This window comes from Sycon ciliatum, chromosome 1 (genome assembly GCF_964019385.1).
Source record: "Sycon ciliatum chromosome 1, ocSycCili1.1, whole genome shotgun sequence".
Lineage (NCBI taxonomy): Eukaryota > Metazoa > Porifera > Calcarea > Leucosolenida > Sycettidae > Sycon > Sycon ciliatum.
Window position 1 is genome coordinate 66,888,215 of NC_088643.1, and position 14,519 is coordinate 66,902,733.

Below are 14,519 nucleotides of genomic sequence, written 5' to 3' on the forward strand. Positions count from 1 at the left end.
GGCCCTACCGCCTGTTTGTGCTGCGATTTTAAATACAATTCGACAACAACAGCCACAGCAGCAGCAGCAACAACAACAACAACAACAACAACAACAACAACAACAACAACAACAGCAACAACAACAACAACAACAACAACAACAACAGCAGCAGCAGCAGCAGCAGCAGCAGCAGCAGCAGCAACAGCAACAGCAACAGCAACAGCAACAGCAACAGCAACAGCAACAACAACAACAACAACAACAACAACAACAACAACAACAACAACAACAACAACAACAACAACAACAACAACAACAACAACAACAACAACAACAACAACTCTTATTGGCCACAGGCCATCGTGAGAATAAAAGATTTCAAATAAAAAAACAACAACAACCGAACGAACGGACGGACGAACAAACCCGAGATACGGTACGCAGGGCTGAAACGATCGCAATGAAGGCATGTAGCCGAGCCCCATGCACTGCATACGCAGCAAGCAGAAGAAAAGGGTACCGGGTGTGTTCGTGAAACAGAGGTTACAGTAATCTCACTTTCCTTGCCATCACTATGCCAGTCCAGTTGCCATCACTATATATCACTATGGTCCAGTTGGCGATACTTTCGGGCATATGACCAGGTTACTTTCATGCCACCTAATCTTGATACCTGCACATGTAATTCAATTTGAGGTGATAGGGATTCCAGTAGCCACTTGTTCACGAATCACGCCCTCGGAGACCACCTAAACGTTAATTCCTCCGGAGAATTCCACATAGCGATACATACCGACAGCAATGCGTTGCTACTAGGGGTGAAACGAAGGAACCTTCTTCATCAAAACGAACGAAGGTGTCGAAGGATTCTTTTACCAGTTCACAGCTCCTCTTGAAGCACACTCGGCGCATGTGCCCTACAAAGTACATGACTGTGCACATATTTGCTATGCAGTCACCACAATTGGCACGCCCATAGCCTTTGCACTGCGCAGTTTGCATCTCAAACTGCCCAAGACTACGTACGTCTGCACATGGTGGCCGTGAATGGCCATGCATGCTCAAGCGCAGTCCGTGGCCTGCTATGCACTTGCAATGGCACATACCGGGAGCCAAGTGGACACAAAACTAGTCGACTGGACCGACTACAGTACAGTACCTCTTGTATACAAGGAAGATCAGTGCATGTGTGTGTGCAGAAATCGTGTGTTGACCTTCTTTGAATTGAAAACGAAGGTTTGTTTCAAAAGAAAACAAAGGTTCTTCGAACCTTTGACACCTTCGTTTCACCCCTAGGACTCGACTTGCTACCAAAAAGAGGGGATCTGGAAAAAAATCACGCACTAATGAAAATAGGTGGCTTTGCAGCGTACGTGGTGTGATGGGAGTGAGTGGCCATTGGATAGACCTGTCATCCCATTATATGTATGTTGATTGCTGGCTAGAGATAGCCAGTGTACGTGTGGTTTTTGCGTAACTGGGCACTTTGCACGAGTCACATAATAAAGTATAATTGGTATTGATTTATTGATTTATTTGAATTCGGTATCTCAACAGTACAATGTACAACTTGGGAAGATCCGAATGACATAGATACATAAACATAAAAGTGGAGTAGGTGCTACAGCTGATCATTTTATCGCAGGTTGTGGGAATAAACTAACATCCCGTATTATTATTCATTCCTCTGCCTGCTGTTCATTCGTCATCTACCTGTACCTCCAGTGATGAGGATCTCTCATTCTCAATGGGCCAAACACATGTATAGAGATGAAAAAGAGAAGGACAAAATGTTACGAGTTACATGACTGACTGACTTTTATTTTATTTTATTTTGTAATACTTGAAGTATAGATATAAGAATAATAATAATTATTATTATACTTTCACACAAAACAAGCTCGGTGACTGACTGCTGACTGTGTAAGATCTGGTTACGTTGGTTGACAGTTAGTCATAACTCGTAACATTTTGTCCTTCTCCTTTTTCATCATAATTTAATTTGCTCACCACCCGAGTTGAACATGTATAAAGGATATTCAACATTTATACAAGAACGAATTTCCTCGATAACTGTTAATAATAATAATATGTTTATTAGGATGACCCAGAGGCTTGTCGCCTATCGAGGGGTTCACCGCTTTGAAGGGTGTACATGTACATGTATGAGCTAAAGTGAATTATCAACTCGGATGCATGGAAAGCGAAGGATTTAATTGAATAGAGAAGACCAAAGGTTTACAAGTTATCCATTATTTCAACCAAGATATTGCCTGATTTGGTTAGACGGTTCGAAGCTAACGTCAGAAAGGGGGAAGGCGAGTGCATTCAAGACGAAAACAAGCTACATTGTAAACGTCACAACCAACTACACTGTAAGAATGTTGGCAATGTCAGGATGATGACGAAAGACGAAGAACTGCAGCTCAGGACGGGAACGGCTCACAATTCGAGAACGCGGAACAACAACCTCCCAACTTGGAAGGCTCATGTGTACCGGAGAGACTGATAAGCAAAAAGAGGAAGCCACGCGAGCACGAAGTGAAACATACCGGACGGTGCTATCAATCTCTCTCTGTGTTAGTTCATTGTGGCGTTTAGCTTGTTTTCGCCCACTCTAGCCAATGAGTGCACTTACCTTCCCCTCTCTGACGTTATTTACTTAGAACCTTCTAAGTTGGAAGGCCGTAGTAGGTGTGTGTATTTGGGATGTAGCTATAAACGTCAGGTTGTTGAATATCAGTACCACTTACTAACCTTCCCCCTCAGACGCTACTTCATAACTTAGAACCTTCCAAGTTGGACGGCTGCTGGTGTGAGCATTCGAGATAAGATGGAGGTAAATGTCACGCTGTTGAATGTCAGTGCCAGTGGCACACTAGCATATTTGCTCCTGGGTGCAATGCTTGAGGTCTCTTGGTCGGGTTTCTTTTCTTCTTCTTTTTTTTCTCTTCTTCTTTCAAATCCAGCATCATATTTCCGGTGTCCTTTTCTTTCTTTGCATCATCATTAATTTTTATGCGGTCAATAAAAACACGCTTCCAAGTACAGTAGTATATTAGTGGCAGTAAGAGTACATGACCCCGGGGATTATGTACTCTTGGTGGTAGTCAACTACGGATAACTTGCAAGGGTTTCGTCTTCTCTATTCAACTTTGATCCCTGGCTCTCTATTCAAGTCAATAATTTGCACACCTGGTGAGCCGTCAGCATCTATACGGCGACATGTACATCATAATTGTGGCACCACTTGTTCCATTCATGTACTGGTAGTGGAGAGAGATCCTGCGGTGCGGTCTGCCTCACTTCGTGCTCGCGTAACTTATCCCCTGTTTGCTTATCAGTAACTCCGATAAACATGAGCTTTCCAAGCTGGGTGGTTGTTGTTTCGCATTCTGGAAGTGAGCCGTGCCCGTCCTGTGCCTTGCAGTCCTTCGTCTTTCGTCATCATCTTGTCATTGGGTACACTCACCTTCCCCTTTCTGACGTCATAGGACAAGAGCCTTCCAAGTATTACAGTTGGAAGGCCTTAGTGGGTGTGTGCATTCGGGACGTGGTGGAGCTGAACGATGTCAGGTTGCTGAATAACAGTATCACTTGCCAACCTTCCCCTCTCTGACGTTCCATAACTTAGCACCTTCCAAGTTGGCTATTAAGTGCATTCGAGATGTGATGGAGCTAACCAGCAGGTTGGTCAATGTCAGTTCCCCTTGCTATCTGTTGCACGTTCTGACTAAACAATAATTATCTTGGCTGGTTTAGCGTTGGTCAACTGCGGATAACTTGTAAACCTTTTGGTCCCACTATTCGATTTTTAAACGGCCTGGCTCTCCTTTCGAGTCCAATTTGCACACCAGGCGAGCCTTTAGTGTGCACACGGCGAAACGTACGTTGTGTTCCACCACTTGAAGTTGTTATTGCCTTTTGCTAGTCCACCACTTGAAGTTGTTATTGCCTTTTGTTAGTCCACCACAAGTTCTAGTAGTAGTATTCTTTTATTTATAGTGGAGAAACCAAAACAGGCAGACGCCTAATAACAATGGACCCACTGTGTAGGGTGGTGTAGGAGGGGGGAGACATGGCTAATGGTAAATAGTGGCGACGAATTAGAGCAGTTCCAGCACAGCTACAGAAACATGGGCGTAAAGCTTATATATATAAGCGCTTGACTTGAAGGCGAAATAGAGCAGTTCCAGCACAGCTACAGAAACATGGGCGTAAAGCTAAAAGCAGGCAAGAATGTGTTGCAAAGCGCTTGTTTGTTTGTTTGTTTGTTTCTTTTATTTGAATTCGTTTAGAGCACAGGCAATTCTGCCTTCTCACCAGAGGAAAAACCTCCGGTTTCTGCTAAGAACGAATATAATATTATGAGAGAAGGAAATATTAAAAAGAATCATAACAATCATGATAATTCCAAAGCACAAAGTTTGTATATAATTCAAATGGGTGTGTGTATGTGTAAGCATGCAGTGAAGAAAACACCGAGAAAACATGCAGTAATGTGTAGGGATGCCGAGCAAGGTGGTTACAAATTACAATTAATTCTGTTCAGAGCCAGTTTAAAGGCAACCGCCGCACTGTGGAGGCGAATATCGCTGGGAAGGGAATTCCAAAGAGTGCTTCCCACAAATGTCAATGACTGACGACCGGAAGGTCCAGGAAGGAAAGGCACTTGCAGTAGCCGCTGCTCCTGTCCTCGAGTAATTCGGCGATCATCCCGGGATGCTTGGCCTGTGTTAGCCGTCAACTGAAAGTAGGTGCAGAAAAGAGGACTTGCAAGATCATGTAGGCACCGGAAAACAAAAAATAAAACCTTGTAGTTAAAAAAATGTGAGTTAGGGATCGAATAGATAAGCGCACGAGGAGGGGGGCTGTGGATGCACGGCTGGAGAGTCGGAAAATTGCACGAATTCCGGATTTGCTGGATTTGATTAAACGACTCTGCAGCTGCTGTGTCAGCGACGGGAAGAATGCATTGGATGCGTACGTTAGTCGTGCTTGCACAATGCCAATGTACCAAAGTCTGCGGGCTCTTATGGGCAGAGATCGCCCATGGCGCCATAGCTGGCTGATGGCGACTGACGCCTTCTGCACAACACTGGAGACATGGGGCTGCCAGGATAGCTGGTCATCAATGGTTACGCCAAGGTATTTGGCAGTGGAGGTAACAGTTAAGGCTTGATCCTTACATTTCACGACTGGTATGTCGCCAGTGAGTCCCCGAGGTTGAATTACCATGACTTGGGTTTTGCCGGTATTCAGCAGAAGCCCAATTTCGGAGAGCCAGTCAGACAGACGTGTCACAGCCGCAGTCAACGTCTTGCAAACAGTGTCCAGATCTGAATCAGAATAATCTAGGATGATGTCGTCCGCGAACTCCTGATGAACAACAATGCAAGGTATGACGTCGGAAATGTCACTCGTGTAAAGGACAAAGAGAAGCGGCCCAAGAACACTGCCTTGGGGCACACCTCTTGAGCATGGGACTGCATCAGAAAGAGCCTCACACACCTTGACACGTTGAGTACGACCAGACAGATAGCTAGCCAACCATAACAATACTCTGCCATTGACTCCCAGGGTGAATAGTTTATCAATCAGACGTTGATGTTGGACACGGTCAAATGCTTTTGACATGTCAACCATCACAATACCTGTGTATTTTCGCTCTTGTTTGGCCAACAGCCAACGGTTGGCGGCTAGAACTAATGCATCTTCGGTAGAGTGCATTTTCCTGTAGGCAAACTGACTGCTAGGTAATATGCTATGTTGCGTGAGGTATGCTGTGAGTTGCTTCACTTGAAGGCGGCCAGTTTGGCGATGCCTCGGATACCCGCATGGAGGGAATTCCAAAGAACTGCACCAGCATGTGTCACCAATTTGGTAGAATGTGCAGAAGCAGCGGCAGGGACGATGCAGGTTACTGTTGCCTCCTCGAGTTCTTCGTGACGAAAGAGGTCGAAAACAAGTTTCAAACAATCTACTAGGGGTCAAAGGGGTGTACCGGGTACCCGGGTATCTGCCCGTTAATCTCAGGTACCGTTAGTAAAAGGGTACCCGTTTGGATTTCGATGATCCAGTCAGTACAGAATCACACTACTGGGATCGCGCATTCCAGGCGGGAGTCAATTATTTACACCCCCCCCCCCCCCCACGCTGGGTGTCTGCATTGTTGTTGCATTTTTTGCACCTAGTAGATCTACCTCTGCAACTATCAGACACAAATCACTTCGCGAATCATAATGTGATATCAAAATGCAACCGAAAACAGATAAATTAAAATCAGGATTTAAGTGAAGATTGCGCAAAAATTAAACATGGCTGCTAAAGGGTACCCGTTAAGGTGGCTCACACCCTCTGCGCGCGCATCGTTTGAAAAGTGTAGATTTTCAGTAAATTTTTCGGTAGCGATGATTTTTGTGCGATCAATCGTTGTAGGAAACGTCTTCTCGCTTTTCTGCAATTCTGGCGACCTAGCTAGAACCTGCTGCTAGTGTCCCTCTTCACTCGTTCTTTCTATGAAAGGGGAAGGCAGCACTCGCAGAAGATTTTCCAAGAATGCAATGTCGACTGGTGCTCGTACTATAAGAAGGGAGAAATCAAAGTCCGCTCTTGAATCACGCCTGAGTCTTAGAAAATTATTTCAGAATACACTTGTGTAGATTTCCTGCCAGTGCCACTGACATCTCCGCGGCGACCTTCAATTATAACTTGCTCGATCATCTCCCGCACTGACTGGTAAATTCGTCGGGTAGCTGTGGATGGATCGATTCAGGGAGATCGAAGGTAAATACATCGAAGCACTTCAAACACGTTTCAAGACGCACTTCAAATTTTGTAATTGTGTCTTGAAAATTGTTTACAACAATTCGTACTTCAATACGCTGTTGAATTGTATCCTCTGCTTGGGAGTCTCGACTGTTTTATTGCTGCATGGCTTTCCTCAACACCGTTCACTGTACATGTATCGCGGAATGCAGATTGGATGGCATTGGAGGTGAATTTGATAATTTGTGACTGTGTCATCAACCAAGTCAGGACATCAAAATGGGACGCTCCGAAAATCACAAACGCTGCGAAATAGGTATGAAATGGTCTTACACACTGGTGGGTATTCCACATTCATTGTGTCATATCTTCAGACTGTCCGAAAGTTTGTCGTGCCGTGCAACTTTCACTGACTAATCCGATAATTGGCATGTGGCCCTATCGGCACACACTCATGCGTATGCCGCTGAGTCTATCTATATGTGCACGCACATGTGTGTATACTTACACAATTTTATTACGTATGAAAAATTAGGCAATCTACATGTACATATATATAATTATACTCAATCTGCGGACAGCATGCTGTTTCGTTCTTTGTGAACTCATCAGCGCAGCACAGAGGAAATGAGGCCGAGCCTGATAGCAATGAAAATAAAAATTTCCAATCAGGCCCGAACGTACCTTGCCATATATAATTATATGTGTGTGCGCTCACTCCTATGACATAGAACGACAGTGCAGGCTATGTAAAGTCGCACGAATGTGTGTTACCCGGGTGTGTACAAGCATGCGCACTCGCGCGGGCGTTTTGTGTGCGCGCCTGGCATGGCATAACGCCGTTCAATATGACTAGTGTTGAACCGTGGTAATTTGCCCCACCCCTTCTTTTTTCTATTGGCGTTGGATATGCAACTAATGACATAAACTCGGTTGTTGAAAACGAGTGCCATGCACCACAATGGATTGACAATAATATAATACAAGTAGCGCTGTAAAAGCGCTGGTAATACTCATGTTGCAGCCATGGCAGTTGTGATTAGCTTTCCAAGTCAAGCCTGCTGCAGAAATTATTGCACTCTGACCAGCTGGAGTGGCCCAGGACTGCAGGTTGTGGAGAATAGGAGTGATGCTTGTATATACGCTTGTATTTACATGATGGACTTCGAAGTAACGTTAGGTGTATTACTTGTATGTTCTTCTGCCTGTGCACGTGTACATGTGCTGGTCAGTGTGGAACCGCCATCCATATCAGATCATACAGCTCAGCTGCTATCAGTCTCAACAGCCTATATCTGGCAAATAGGGTTTTAGTGGCATTGCACACAGCTACTTTATGTAATAGTAGTATCTTGGAAATTTTATATTTTTGATTGTTAGCTTCAGTAGAAACTTCTCCAGTGTGGCTCTTAGCTTCATTTCCACGGAGACTAAGCATTCAAGTAATGCACGAAGAACAGTGGCTAGATGCGAAGTGAAAAGCCATTGGACCGTACCCAATGGAATACGCATTTAGTATAGCAGTATTGCTTGCTATGTTGGCAGCAAACACTGTATAATAATAATTGCATTACCAGTAGAAAGTGCCCAATGTGCATTGCTTCAGCACTGTGTTTTGGACAAAGCAGTCAAAAAATTACACATCAGTATTGGCTTCATGTTGGAGAAAGTTGTGCAAAACACTAGAGCATACATGTACACTCAATACACATGCTCAGCTACATGTATGGCATTTAGTATGTGGGCGACTTCGGTTCTATTTTGGTAGTTAGCTTCGGTAGAAACTGTCTAAACTTGATCCAAAGCTCTACTACTATGTTCTGAAGATGTTGCAATCAAGTAATGTAAGACACGTATCTGCCGCATTGGAGCTAGTTGTGAAAACCTTTAGACCACACACACAATGCACATGCTCAGCTATGGCATTTAGTATGTGGGCGACTTCAAAGTTTTATTTCGGTAGTTAGCTTCGGTGGAAACTGCTAAAACTTGATCCAAAGCTCTACAACTATGTTCGGAAGATGTTGCAATCAATTATTGCAAGATACGTATCTGTCATATGGTGGAGTCAGGGGTTCTAAGGCGTTGGACAATATCCCAGTGCAATGTGCTGATTCTTGAAAATATGGCATCACTTGACACTTCAAAGTTTTATTTCAAGAGTTACCTTCGGTAGAACCTGCTCAAACTTGCTACACAGTACCATTATTAGGTTATGATAGCATAACCATCGAATACAGGGCAAGTCCAGTGTCAAATACTTGTGGGCGGGGCTAATATGTGGGACGTGTGCGCTGAAATGGGATGATTCCGAAAAGAGAAAAAGGTCACCTTCTAGCAGAATTCTACCCACTTCTTAAGCTTATGCTGGTATTTAGCAAGTATACTACTGTCCTGATGGTGGACATCAAGAAAAATGGGGTAACTACGAGTGCTACGGCCAAAAAAGTGGTTTTCCGGTGTTTTTGGCCTAAATTGGCAATTGTGAGTATGCTATGTTTGGCCCCTCCCCCGAGTGAAACCGGCCGGTAGAACTTGATAAAAGTTTGTCTCCGTACACTAGATATCCTACGGAACAAAGTACAATCGTTTGTAGCCACGTTTCAAACAAAAAAAATTGGACCCGAGGGGTAGGAGCCACCTTAACCCGCTCGTCAAGAAAATAATTACTCGTTCGTTAGTTAAAGGTTAAAGGTACACCCGTTTGACCCCTACAATCTACTTCCTGAAGAATTTAGACAACGCCATATAAAGCAGAGCAAGTTAAAGGGAAACTGAACGCCAAAAATAAGTATGGCTTATCCGAAGGAGAATTGGGCACTGATTCCGATGAGCTATGTCTCGAGCCGATCAGAGAAGAGGAACCGTGTCAAATTTCATAAATAACACCTTCCATATTTGGAAATTGGGCTTGATGACGTGCGTACTGCTTAGCTGTCACCATGCTGTGCATGCTCAGCAGTGTAATTGAATGGAAGAAAACAATTACTTTGGTGTTTTGCAGCTCTATTTCGTTCCCTGACGGTAACCAAATCTAGATGTAGGAATCTGTTGAGCAGGAGAGTGACACATGTCTTCCCGAAGGCTGTCGAGGCTGCAGTGGTGATGAAGAAGACACGATCATCACCCCGAGATCGATTGTAGCGAATTGGAAAACTCATGGTGAATTTGCTTCCACTCCAAGGCAATGTCGAGGTATGAAGGGTGCTTGCTTGTACTGCCTTCCAAAGTGAAGAGGAGATGAACATGGCTGTGCATAGCTGTTGTTCTATGCCAACTTACCTACTCTTGCTGGTACCGTAGTGCATAATTGAAAATTTCGTGGACGAACAAACTCGAGTCACTAGTGGCTAGTGAGCAACACTAACAGGTGAGATTTTTCAATTTGACAAAAATTGTTTGAGAACTGACAGTGGCAGTCATTTGACTCAGTAGGTGTCTCTCTGCTGCTTCTTTCCCTTCATTGGTAGGGTTGTGCATGAATAGTACAAGTGCTTGAAGTAAAATAAAATAAATAGAACATGTGGAACATAAATCTAATCAAGCATCAGTACATGTATTGCGAATTCAACTTCAAAGCACATGAAATCACAATGATCACTAAGTTTATGGAATCAGGAGGATCGCTAGGACACCCTAGAGCCCTGTGTTCAACGAACACATACACACATGCTATATTGCGCACACACATGTACACATGTGCGTGCACTCCCACAGACACATGCATGCAGCGCGCACATCCATACACATGTGCGTGTACCCCCCCCCCCCCCACACACACACACTCCTACCCATACACATGTGTGCGTGTACCCCCCCCCCCCCCCCCCACACACACACACGTATGCACAGACGGATACACAAACACACACGCACGAACACACACACAAGATACGTGTAAGTGTACATGGTCTTCCTGGTGCAGATGCTGGGCCAGCACAATGGAAAATACCTTCATCAAGAAGCTTGATCAAGTGTTGTGATAATGGCACTGTTTGTTTGTTTTTACAAGGAAGTGTGGGAAGGATTACAATGCGTTATAATTCATAATTGTTCTTTGCCGGCTTGTACTGTGCAGACCAGAATGCTTCGCTATCAACTCCTGGCTTTCCATCGGCATGGTGTTCAGCTGCAGCGGCATCTGGTCCGGGAGTTCAAGTTGCTGGATGGCTGCACTGACACAGGATGGGTTTGCGTTGGTAATGCGATACGGCAGTCATCCCACATCATGAGCTACATGTTTATGTAATTTATATTGTCGCTCGTCCAGCAACGTCAAGGCTCTGCATGTAAACACAGGAGAACACCATAATATAAAATACTACTCAGGGGATAATATTATATTTTTGGATTATCAATTTCGTGACATTTATGAGCTCCTGTCTAAACCATGCCGTGATATTGATTGCTATCTGCTCACAAAGTACCTTGTATTGTAACAATACTCTGCCTAATTACTACCCTTCGCCAATTATTAGATTCACACAATATTCACAACGTATGCAACACGATGCTGTCTATTGACACTACTCGTACTCTTCTCCCGTTTTCATCTCCCTCTACCTTATGAATACTCTACATTACTGGTTTCGTTTCTACCCTTTCCATTGCTGCCAGCTCCCAATCTTTTTCAATGCACAGCACCACCTTGAAATTTTTGTGATTTGATGTACACATACTTTGAAGTTGAAATTCGAATTACATGATCAGATTTTTGTTCCATATTTTCTATTTATTTTTACTTCAAGCACAACCCTACCGATGAAGGGAAAGAAGCAGCAGAGAGACACCTACTGAGTCAAATGACTGCCACTGTCAGTTCTCAAACAAAAACAATTTTTGTCAAATATGAATTGAAATATCTCACCTGCTAGTGTTGCTTACACGGCTGTTACGCGCGTGCCACCTAACAATATGGCGCCATCTAAGCTGGTTTTCAGCGAGGTTTTGTAAATCCGCTCGAACATGTTTTGACACGATTAGATTTACAAAGTATATGGGTGAAACCGTGGTATTCAGGCATCACTTCGATTTACAACGCCAGGCACACTAAAATAATCCACTTTACTAATCACTATAATCACGATAAAATAATTGTTTCACAAAGTATTCTACTTGTTCTCACCTGGTGGTGCATTACTCCTCTAGTGCTAGTGCTTTTCTCTTCCTGGTACTGCGTTGGGGACGAAGATTACTCATTTCCATAACGCAGGAGAGCAGATGCTGATCAGCGATGGTCTTCAGACGCTGACTCGCGACGGGGATATTTTTGAAGTCCTTCTCGTAATTGTTCAACGCAGAATGGATACTTTCTGCTCCGTGTTCCCCAAGCAAGCCAATGCCGACACCGAGACGACGCATCATGGGCAACGTATGGTGCTCAAGCAGGTGCAGCTTCGGCGTTACATGCGCCAAGCCTCGGGCCACGATCTCGGTCCTGCAAGCAGCAAGGAACGTTTTGATGCAAGCCTCCAGTTTGGTGAGAGCATCGTCGTCGACTGCCGATGACTTGCTGAAAATGCTGCTGCAATCAGCATACATGGTGATCAATTTGCCATAGCGCTCTGCGATGGCTTGTGCGTCTGCAAGCAGACTGGGCTGTCTGGCTGAGATGATGGCCACAGGAGCTTGTGTAATGGCAGTTACAACAGCGGGTCTCATGGCGACACGGATGTGATTGCCATTGAACGCTCCACCATGATACACCTGACGCTGGATTTTGTTGGCCTGCAGAACAGGATCCAAAGACTGCTGGCAAGGACCATGCATGTCTTTACAGCCGCTCAGCTTTTCTATATCAGATGTTAGGCGAGCCACCTCTACACGCTTCTTGTCTCGCTTGGCCGTTATCAGCGTGAAACCAACTTGAAACTGCTCAACAAGTGCTTGCCATCGACCGTCATTGTCATCGACCTGCTGATTCTGCACCGAGATCGTCAGGAATTGAAGTTGGTGCTGGTACATGGTGCATTCTTGCTCGGTCTCGTCAAGGCTCGTGCTTGCCGTCTGCAGCTCCTGGTGAAGTGTGGTTAGCCGAGTGAACCCGTCACCATCGCTAGATGCTGGGGCACAGTGCGCCGCTAGCTTCAGATCGAGCTGGTGCAGTTCCTTTTCCAAGAGCTCATATATCCACACAAATATGCCGAGGTCCAAGTGGAGGGCTGGTATTACAGCGTCGGCTACTGGGATTGGCAGGATAGTGGGCCGAATGACATTATTGAATAGCTTCGCCCTGCTGAGGCGAGAGCCATCAGTGGTGTAGCGCTGGTGATCCGCTGCCAATGTTTCCAGGGACCTAGCTGTTGTCTCATCCTCTGGTCCACTGCTGGGATCTAGGTCCATCGAGCGCTTCATACAGTGGCAATGGATGCAAGGTCGAACACCACTGGGGCCAGACAGACCGAAAACATGGCATTGGAATTCGTAGTCTCCAAAAAGGAACACTCGCAGCTTCTTCCCCTTCCACTGCGTTGCCATCAGGTCACGGACTTGTTGTTGGTACATACTGAGAGCACTGTAGAGGTTTCCCGGCGTGTCTTTCTCATCGAATATGCAAATCGGTATGGTGTTCTTGACAGTGTTCGGATGCAGTACGTTTGCCACCTGTGCAGTAGAAGAAGAAGACACTGTGCGTTAGAAGGTATGATTATTATCTCGTGCATGCCCAATTTTCGATAAGCATTCATCTCATTTGTCACTAATTCAATGCACTAATCTAGCTGCACTTCTTAGTATAGTCTATAGCAAGCAGCGCTGCAGCATATACACGTCTAGCAAGTTTATCTTTTATTATCACCCGCTTACCTGGAAGCTCAACTTGAACGTTCCACCACCATGATCACCACCGATCTTGATCCAGACTTCTGACTGGGGAATGCTGCTTGACCATGTCAGGGCTTCAGCACCATGCAGCTTGTCAAGAAAATATAGAACTATAGCGATTAAATCTGGAAAGTATACCATGGCTGCCATTCTGAGCTCACCGTTTCGCCTCATCATTGGTATGTTCTGCAGTGTATATGCTGGCATCTGCGTGGCGATGAATGCGCGCATCTTCCTTTCTGACTCCAGCTGTACGCCAAGTGACCGCAGCCATGTCCTCAGCATCCTGAATTTGCTGTAGGACAGAGATAGGTCTGCCTTTATAGCCAGCGCTGTTCCCGACGTTGGCATTGTCGGATGCAAGCCGATGTCGTGTAGGAGCTGCTCTTGCTCCGGTGTGGAGAGGCGCTTTATTCCAGCCACCTCTTGTGCCCGTATACCAGCAGAATCTCCACAGACAGTCTCGTTGACGGTGCTCAATTGCAGGGAGCGTCTGCGGATTGTTCGTGATGATGCCTCTTCGGATGATGTGGTTGCGGCAGTGACACGCTGGTAGATCTGAGGTCTTCCCCGACAGCTAGGCTTGACTTCAAGCTGGCCACTTTCAGCCTTGGCGGTCACCAGCTTACTTGTTAATCGGTCTGCAACATCGCCACGCATTTTCGACGGTGACGCTTGTAGCACATCACTCACAGAGGATGTGACGCTGACTGTACGTATTGGCTGACTATGTCTGCTGGATGATGCTGCCGGACTAAATGCGCAGGCATCCACATGCTTCTGTAACTGGTGTAGGGGAACAGTGGCAGGACAACCTGCCAAGGCAGGCTCGTGATAGTCACAATGTATGGTCCAGTTGCTGATCATACTTCTGATCACTCGGTTGGGCCGCTGCAGACTGGACGCTGCCATGTCACTGCCACAGTCATGGCATGTGCTGTTGTTGC

The 14,519-nt window shown here is 45.4% G+C and overlaps 2 long non-coding RNA genes across 2 annotated transcripts; one reads left to right on the forward strand and one right to left on the reverse strand.

The window, feature by feature from the left end:
- Positions 1-9,544: 9,544 nt before the first annotated feature.
- Positions 9,545-11,456, forward strand: LOC135804989 (uncharacterized). Its single transcript, XR_010551106.1, has 2 exons — positions 9,545-10,120; positions 10,829-11,456. It is a non-coding gene; the product is annotated as an uncharacterized LOC135804989 (long non-coding RNA).
- Positions 10,649-12,464, reverse strand: LOC135804990 (uncharacterized). The gene is made up of 2 exons (XR_010551107.1): positions 11,876-12,464; positions 10,649-11,033 (listed from the first exon to the last, which is right to left on the reverse strand). It is a non-coding gene; the product is annotated as an uncharacterized LOC135804990 (long non-coding RNA).
- Positions 12,465-14,519: the final 2,055 nt, after the last annotated feature.